This window comes from Echinops telfairi, unplaced genomic scaffold (genome assembly GCF_000313985.2).
Source record: "Echinops telfairi isolate 266 unplaced genomic scaffold, ASM31398v2 ScPeMD7_23;HRSCAF=83, whole genome shotgun sequence".
Classification (NCBI taxonomy): Eukaryota; Metazoa; Chordata; class Mammalia; order Afrosoricida; family Tenrecidae; genus Echinops; species Echinops telfairi.
Genome location: NW_022103920.1, coordinates 9774696 through 9782436, shown reverse-complemented (window position 1 = coordinate 9782436; position 7741 = coordinate 9774696). Strand labels below are relative to the sequence as shown.

At 45.0% G+C, this 7741-nt stretch overlaps 1 non-coding gene across 1 annotated transcript; it reads right to left on the bottom strand.

Annotated features, from left to right (window-relative positions):
- Positions 1-4358: 4358 nt before the first annotated feature.
- Positions 4359-4421, bottom strand: LOC115869251. Its single transcript, XR_004046070.1, has one exon. It is a non-coding gene; the product is annotated as a U7 small nuclear RNA (small nuclear RNA).
- Positions 4422-7741: the final 3320 nt, after the last annotated feature.

The following is a 7741-nucleotide window of genomic DNA, read 5'->3' as shown; positions in this document are numbered from 1 at the left end:
GCATGATATGTGAACTATTTGCCAATAAAACTTCGGAGTAAAATCAAGGGCATTGGTTGTTTGGACCATACATCTGTTTAGCACTCATTTGACTGAGCATCACTAAATATTAGACACTGCCTGCATTTTACAAGCATTCACTCATGAACCCTTACAGTCATATTGGCATTGGAGGTGTTCTCATCATCTGTTTTACAGAATAATAACCTCTCTCCAGGACAGAGAGGTTAAGTACATTGCTGAGGATCACAGAGACCATAGGTGGCAGAGCCAAGGTTTGAACTGGAGTCCACAGCCCTGCACTGCCCTGCACCAACAGGGATCCTCTTCCTGAGGGCTGGGCTGGGAGGGTAGGTGGGAGTTTCTCAGAGGGAAGATGAGTCACGCCCTTTCTGTCTTAAACACAAGTTCAGACTGGCACCTGGTGTTCTCATTGCCCTTCCTAAAGCTTAGTGTGAAAACACCCAGAAGACAAAGTACAGTTTGGTGACATGCGTTCCTTTACCCAGGACTGGAAGCCAGGCTTCATGTCTGCCACCATCACCACCACCATCAATCATGTTGGTTGACCCATGGGTATCCTAATAGACCCACGGAGAACCAAGCTTTTCTTTCAAGGTACCTCTGGATGGACTTGAACCCCCAAGTCAAAAAGTATTGCTTCCAGCCTCCAGGTTCATACATTTAAAAACCATGTTTAAACATGTCTGCGTAATCCGTGGACGCCCAGTGACATGCTTGTCTTCGCCTTCCTAGGGCACCTTCAACACAAACACGTTCCTTTGGTGCCATGGGTGGCGGGGACGACAATTTTGAGATCAGTGCTAATATGAAATTTTTAACAGAACTCAAGTGGACATCTTTCCAAATCACTGAAACTTTGCAACAATTTGATAGGAATGCCATCCCACATAAGCAGCAGCTTTAAAGAGGATCAGCTGCTTTGAGGAAGGCCAGGAAGACCTGGAAGATGAGCCAAGAGAAGAAGAGACAGTCAACTTCAACGCATAGAGAAATTATAGCTGCAGAAACTAGTGGAAAAAACCATAGACTGATGCAATAGTTTACTAAATCTAGGATGCCACGTGCTTCTGCATTTTCAATGTTAAGCAAACAGCTCGACCTCAACAAGCTCCATGGATGCCAACAGGGCTGTACCAAGATCAGTGAGCTCACAATGCTCTTTCCATCGGACATCAGGGATGGGTCTTGGGTGTGCCAACACAATCCATAGAACAAGATCTGATCCAAACTGTGGCTTCTGAGATCTGCCAGAGCAGTGACATTTAAGGCAGACCAGGGACTTGTTTTTTGTTTTATTTTTGAGGGGGGGAGTGGATTCTAAATGAGATCATCTTAAGAGATGCCCGCCCCCCCAAGAACACAGGATAATCACAGGGATTTGCTAATTAGGAAAAACAACTTTAAGAAAATGGAAACCAAAATAAAACAGGCGAGAAAGAAAGACAGGAAAATTGGGCCGAGGATGTACCTGCTCCTTCTTGGTGGGTAGCAAGGGTGGAACCTTACCCTTCCACCCTCCAGCCATGGTCTTGACCTTTTATATTCCTCCCTGCCCCCAAACTAAAAGAACAACAACCACAAAAAGGAACATGATTTGAATCCCTGGAGGAGGCCCAAACTGCCATTTTGATGTGGCCTGCACTGCATGGTGCTGAAGTCTATGAAGGGTCAGAAGCCGGGGACTTTGCTTTCAGAAGGGTGTAGTCAGGTGACCAGACATCCTGCTTTTGGTGGGACAGTCCCGATTTTGGGCATTTTAGAAAAGTCCCGATTTTTTGAAAGAATGCACGACAAGCTAGGGAACGGTCTATTTGGTCCATATAGACCAAATTTTTAATCAAGAACTCCCACCCCCCGGTCAATGGTGTCCTGCTTTAAATCTGGTCACCTTAGTGTAGACCTCGATGGCGCCTGTGCCAAGAAGCAGTACCTGCACTTGGTCATTGTTTGCTGGAAACTAGGTGTGTGTTCCAAGAGAACTGAAGTCCGTTTCAGCGTTGCTTTCTCTTCTTACAGCCCTTCGGACCAGTGTCTAGGCCTGATGGGTGAGGAATCTGGAGGGGTTGTAAGGCTTCAGCCCTTCTCTCTGTCTCTTTAATTGGAATATATTTTTGTTTTTATTAAATGCTCCCTTGGTGGAGTACAGCACAGACAAAGAAAACCTATTCTATGTAGTTACACAGCCCCTTTCCTCAACACAGTGACAGGATCCCATTAACACCCCCTTACACCCCCCACCCAGTGTATGTCATTTTCTCTTCTTCGTTTCCTTTCTCACCCACCCTCCCTCCTACTGCCTTGTCCCTTCCCTCTCCCCCTCCTCTTTGACCCTGGCCTCATCACAATAGCTTCACCTTTTGATATTTTTGCTTAATGAGGGTTTCTTTGACTTTGTAACGTAGAGGGACAGCGAAGGAGGGGAAGGCCCCTCAAGGAGATGGATTGATACTGTGGTTCCAACCGGGGCTCGAGGATGGGAACCGTTGTGAAGAGGGTTCAGGACTAGGTAGTGTTTCCTTCTGTGGTGCACAGGGTCACTGTGGATCAGGACTGACTTGATGGCACCTGACAACAACAACAACAACAACATGATCTTGCAGCAATACCATTCGGCGGACTCTTGTATTACTGGCTGTGATTATAAAATCATACAGTTATGTAGCTCTTTGGACTCGGCCAACAGAATTAAACAGTGTCAAGTAACGTGGAGTCTCCCTTAGTCACTGGGGCATAAAGAGAGACAGAGTACGCCTCTCACACACCACAAGGGCATCATTTCTCCTTGTCTTGCAAACGCAGGAAAATATCTGACATGATGGATAGGTGTCGGAGCTGTGAGAGTCTCTTCCTTGATTGGAAGCAGAACAGGAAGGGCCAGCTGACACTGATGGATGGTGTGGCGCTATGAGCTGGTGCAGCATCCTGGTCACCATAGCTGTGCTAGGATGCTTTCCTGAATAATCTCTCCTAGAGCAGACCATTAGCTTCTACGAGGGGGACTTTTTACTTCACCTTGATGCCTATCTCGTAATTGGACTCTATTTCAGCAATTCTAGTGGTCCCATGCTCCTTGTGGAGGGAAGTGGCCATCTGTGCTGGCTGGCCACCAAGCTCACCTGCCTGGAAGGGAGAGAGATGGGAACAGATGATGGCTTTCAGACCTGGAATCCAGGAGCCCTGCTTGGAATGACGGATGAGTTCTGCAATGCCAGGCTGGCTTCTTCTCCAGAGTCAGGGCAGCATATACTGCACTAGTGGGCTCTCAGTCACTTTTGCCTCCCTGGGGAAAATGGGTGTCACTCTTCAAAAAGTGTCAAGCTCTACTACTGTTCCCCATCCCATCCCTCTGGCCTTAGGTCTAAAGGCTACAACCTCAAGAGGTTGCCGTGTGCCTGCCTCTACAGGGTACTCTGCTTTTACCACCAAGTTAAAGAGGACAACTTGCAGGCCTGCAAATGCACCTGTCATCTGAGGAATTGAGAACAGCTGAAACAACAACTTCTATGTTCCGGAGCAGGAGATGTCAGCAACTCGGTTGGCAGAGGGACCCTATTGTCTGCTTTCTGGTGACGCTTCTCCTGCGTGGATACACAGGGGCACCGTGAGCATCGTCAGTGTTCTGTTTGTGCCATTTACCACGTCGGCTTACTTTGTTTCCTTGTCACATCTTTTAAAATTTGACAGTGAACAGACCTACCGAAAATAGAATTACAGCATCGCTTTAATTACAGCTGTTTTTAAGTCCTCAGCAGCAGGACAATGAACAATGGAAGCGCTACCTCAACGTGGCTGAAGCATCATCTCTTTTAAGAGCTGCCCGCGGGTTCAGCGCGTGCCACCAGCCAATGAGGAAGATGAAGTCTTGTAGATGGAATCCCTGGATCTCTTTGTAACGATTCGTAACAGCAGAGAGAGGATTGCCAGGCGGGGAACAAAAGACTGTCTTCCTTCAATATGTTTCTCTCGTTCTCCTTTTATCTCTGCTCTGGGTAGCATCTTCGCCGCCTACTGCCACTATCACGGACATTTTGTCCTTGGCTTTCAAGAACAGAGATGTGGCTTTTCATAGTTCTGGAGGCTAAAAGTCCTAATCAGGATCCTGCTAGGTCAATTTCTTCCTTGTTGGTAGCTCTCAGTGTCCCAATGCTTCGTGGCTTGTAGACTCTCTTCATATGGTGTCTGACTTCCCCGTGTGAGGCTGTGTCTAGTTGGTCTTTTGATCAGTCAAAGGGAGTAGGTTTAGAGCCCACTCTACTCTGGTATGAGCGCATTAACGTAACAAAAGGAAACCGCTATTTTGGGGCAGGTGGTTAGATACCTGTTTTACTGGTGTGGGGGGTTTTACGGAAAAAACACATAAAACCTGCTAGACAAATTCTAAAAGAGCTGTAACACTGAAACCTCTATTTTAAAACAGGGTCAAATTCGCTGGTATAACCAGAAAACAACTCCAAACTCACGGTCATTGAGTCCATTCCAACTCATAGTGACCCGAGAGGACCAAGCAGGATCGCCCCTGTGGGTTTCCAAGACGAGCACTCATAAAAACATTTTTTTGATTAAAAGTTCATTTTATTGGGGGATTTTACAACTCCTATATCAGGCATATCTGTACACATGTTGCCATCATTCTTTTGCAGACAATTACTTTCTATTGAGCCCGTGGTATCAGCTCCTCTCCCCTGACCCGCTCCCATGACCCCTTGACAGATGAAAAATTATTATTATTTTCATATCTCACACCAACTGCTGTCTCCCTTCCCCCATGGAGGGAGGGGTGTGTGTAGTTGCCCCACCACCCCACCTGCCCTTCCCCTTCTCCCTTCCTTTCTGGTATTGGTATTGCCATTCCTGCTCCTGGATTGCTTGTGTCATGATCTCTTATCTTGTACCTATACCTGTGCACATGCTCCAGCTTAGTCTGAAGTGAGAGGCAGCACTGGGGTCATGATAGTGGGGGTGAGGAAAGCTCAAGGAACCAGAGGACTATTGTGTGTTTCATTGGTGTTTTACTGCACCCTGGTGGACTCATCCCTTCCCTGTTACCCTTCTGTGGGGGGATGTTCCCTTCCATTGTCTACAGATGGGCTTTGGGCCTCTGCTCTGACTCACCTCATTCTCAACAATATGTTTTTGTTTGTTTGTTTGTTTGCTAAGGGTCTTCAGTTGCCTGTTACCCAGTCCTGATGACACCTCATAATTGCACAGGCAGGTGTGCTTCTTCCACGTGGGCTTGTTTTTCTGCTGGATGGTCGATTGTTTCACTTCAAGCCTTTAAGAACCCAGATGCTATATCTTTTAATAGCTGGGCACCCTTCGCCTTCTTCACCACATTTACTCATGCACCCATTTTGTCTTCAACGATTGTACCAGGAGGGGGGCCATCACAGAATGACAGCTTGTTAGAAGTAAGCATTTCCAAGACTAGCTCTTTATGAGAGTAGAAGGATTCATCTTTCACCTATGGAGAGGATTGTGGATTTAGGCTGCTGACCTTGTTGCTAGTAGCCCAGCGTGTAACCGCAGGACACCACCACAGCTCTATGTTCCTTTGTTGGACTTTCAATACAATTTGTTTTGAGGGAGCATAATTTAATCCTTACCAGGTATTGAGACTTTGGTTCCCCAATTCCATTTTTTCCCCCTTAGATTTTATTACTGTCCTGGAGGAAAGATTGGGGCAGCGAGGGAAGCAAGTCAAGAGTCAGACCAAGCCTTGGTGCAGCACCTAGACAGCTATTTTATATTGCAGTCTCACTTTACTGTCTCTAATGATGCACGCTGGTGGTGAATTGCTTTGGGTATTCATGGTTGGCAGGCAGGGACGATAGTCTATGCCAGCAGTATATTCTCAGTCTGCAGACTTGCTCTAAGCAGGAAAGGAGAGAGCTATGATGTCCTGCAGTATCTTCAATTGCTTCTATTAATCCAAAGATTGGTGGTGTTGTGGCAACAGGCCACAAGTTTAATATCAGCTTTTCAGCATGTTGCTATAAACCATGATCATACTTAAGTGTTAAAAGGTTCTCTTTATGAACTGGCTTCTGTTACTGATAGATCATATTTAGATGCACTAACCTTATAAATACGGTCGCGTCTTCAAAAAATCTGATGCCCAAATCATGTGATGGAATCATTCTCCATGTAAAGAGGCTTCCAGAACACAGAAAGCCATAGTTAATCCTACCAACTTAGGTGGAGAAATTGTTTTCATGTCCGGAGGACATTTGGTCTCAGAGAAGTTTATATGGGGGTGTCTAGACATGGGAGACATTTTGGTTAAATCCCCTGGAAATCAAATCCCTATGTGAATGTTATCAAGAAGCCAAGTGGCCAAGCTGTTAGAATGAATCAGCTGAAAAAGTTTAAGAAAGGATGGACCAAGCACAGGGAGCAAGGGGTATGGGACCTATGGCTGAAATCATTTTAGGAGTTCTTTTAGAGAAAGAAAACAGTATTGTATATATTAGATAAAGTATAGAAATAAATATTTTTTAAGAATGGCGAATCACATATTAAGTATTTTGAAACGTTTTCTAATCATCACAAAAGCAAGAAAAATAACAATGTGTTTACTAATACACTTCTCGGTGCACATTCATAATTGCTTCTTTCTTATAGACTTCTTGCTTGCATTCTTTTTGCTCTTTGAATGACAAAATAACTTCAAAAGTTGTTTTTCTAGAGACAGACATGAGACAATGGTCTTTCCTCCAGCATGGTTATTTCAAACTTGCTTCGCATGACTGTGGTTTCAGCATTTTGCATTTTCCTGAGCATTGTCTAACCTCAAAGTCAGCAGTTCGAAACCACTGGCCGCTCATCAGGAGAAAGATGATACTTTCTACTCCCAGAGTTACAGAGCTTCTCTATGAATTGGAATTGAGTTGATGGCAGTGCGGCTCTTTTGAGCAGTATCTAATCTGAAATACTGTTTGATCCTGAGGCAAATGAGATTATTTTCCTTTCATTTTCTTTCTTTCTTTTTTTTTTTTAGCACAACATTGATCTGTTTTGGCTTTTTTTGTCCCTCTATTTCCTATTTGGGAGTCATTCTTGTGTCATTCCTTTCTTCCCCTCCAAGATACGGGCCCTCAGGTTTTAGTTGTTGCTGTGATATAATGTACATTTTGGTGATCACCAAAACTCTGGTTATCTTCTTTTACTTTCAGATTTTATCGTCTTCCTTCTCATCATATTTGCATGTTAGCTTTATCAATAATCCTGAAAAAAAGTGCACAATGTACCTGGAAATAAAATCGTAAGCAAGAGTAATTCAATGCATTTTGAATTGCAGCTATATAGCATTAAAGAGCCCTCGGCATGGCCTTAGTGGGTTAGGTAGGAGTTCCGCGGCTAACTGCAAGGTCAGCTCTTCAAAACCACCACCTGCTGTGTGGGAGAAATAGGAGGCTTCCTACACCTGTCAAGAGTTACAGTCGTGAAAATCCACCGGAGCAGTTCCAGTCTGCCCCATAGCATTGCTCTGAGTCAGAATGGATTGCATGGCAGTGAGTTTGGTGTTTGGCTTTATAAAACCGAGCTACAATGGGTGTGATGAAGTCACTCTTCAGCCATATCACCCAACCAAGTGTTGTTGAGTCAACTCAAACTCGAGGTGACCCTATGTGTGTCAGGGTAGAGCTGCGGGCCATCGGGTTCTTAACAGGTGATTTGGGAGTGTAGGTCATTACTCTTTTCTTCTGAGGTGCCTCTG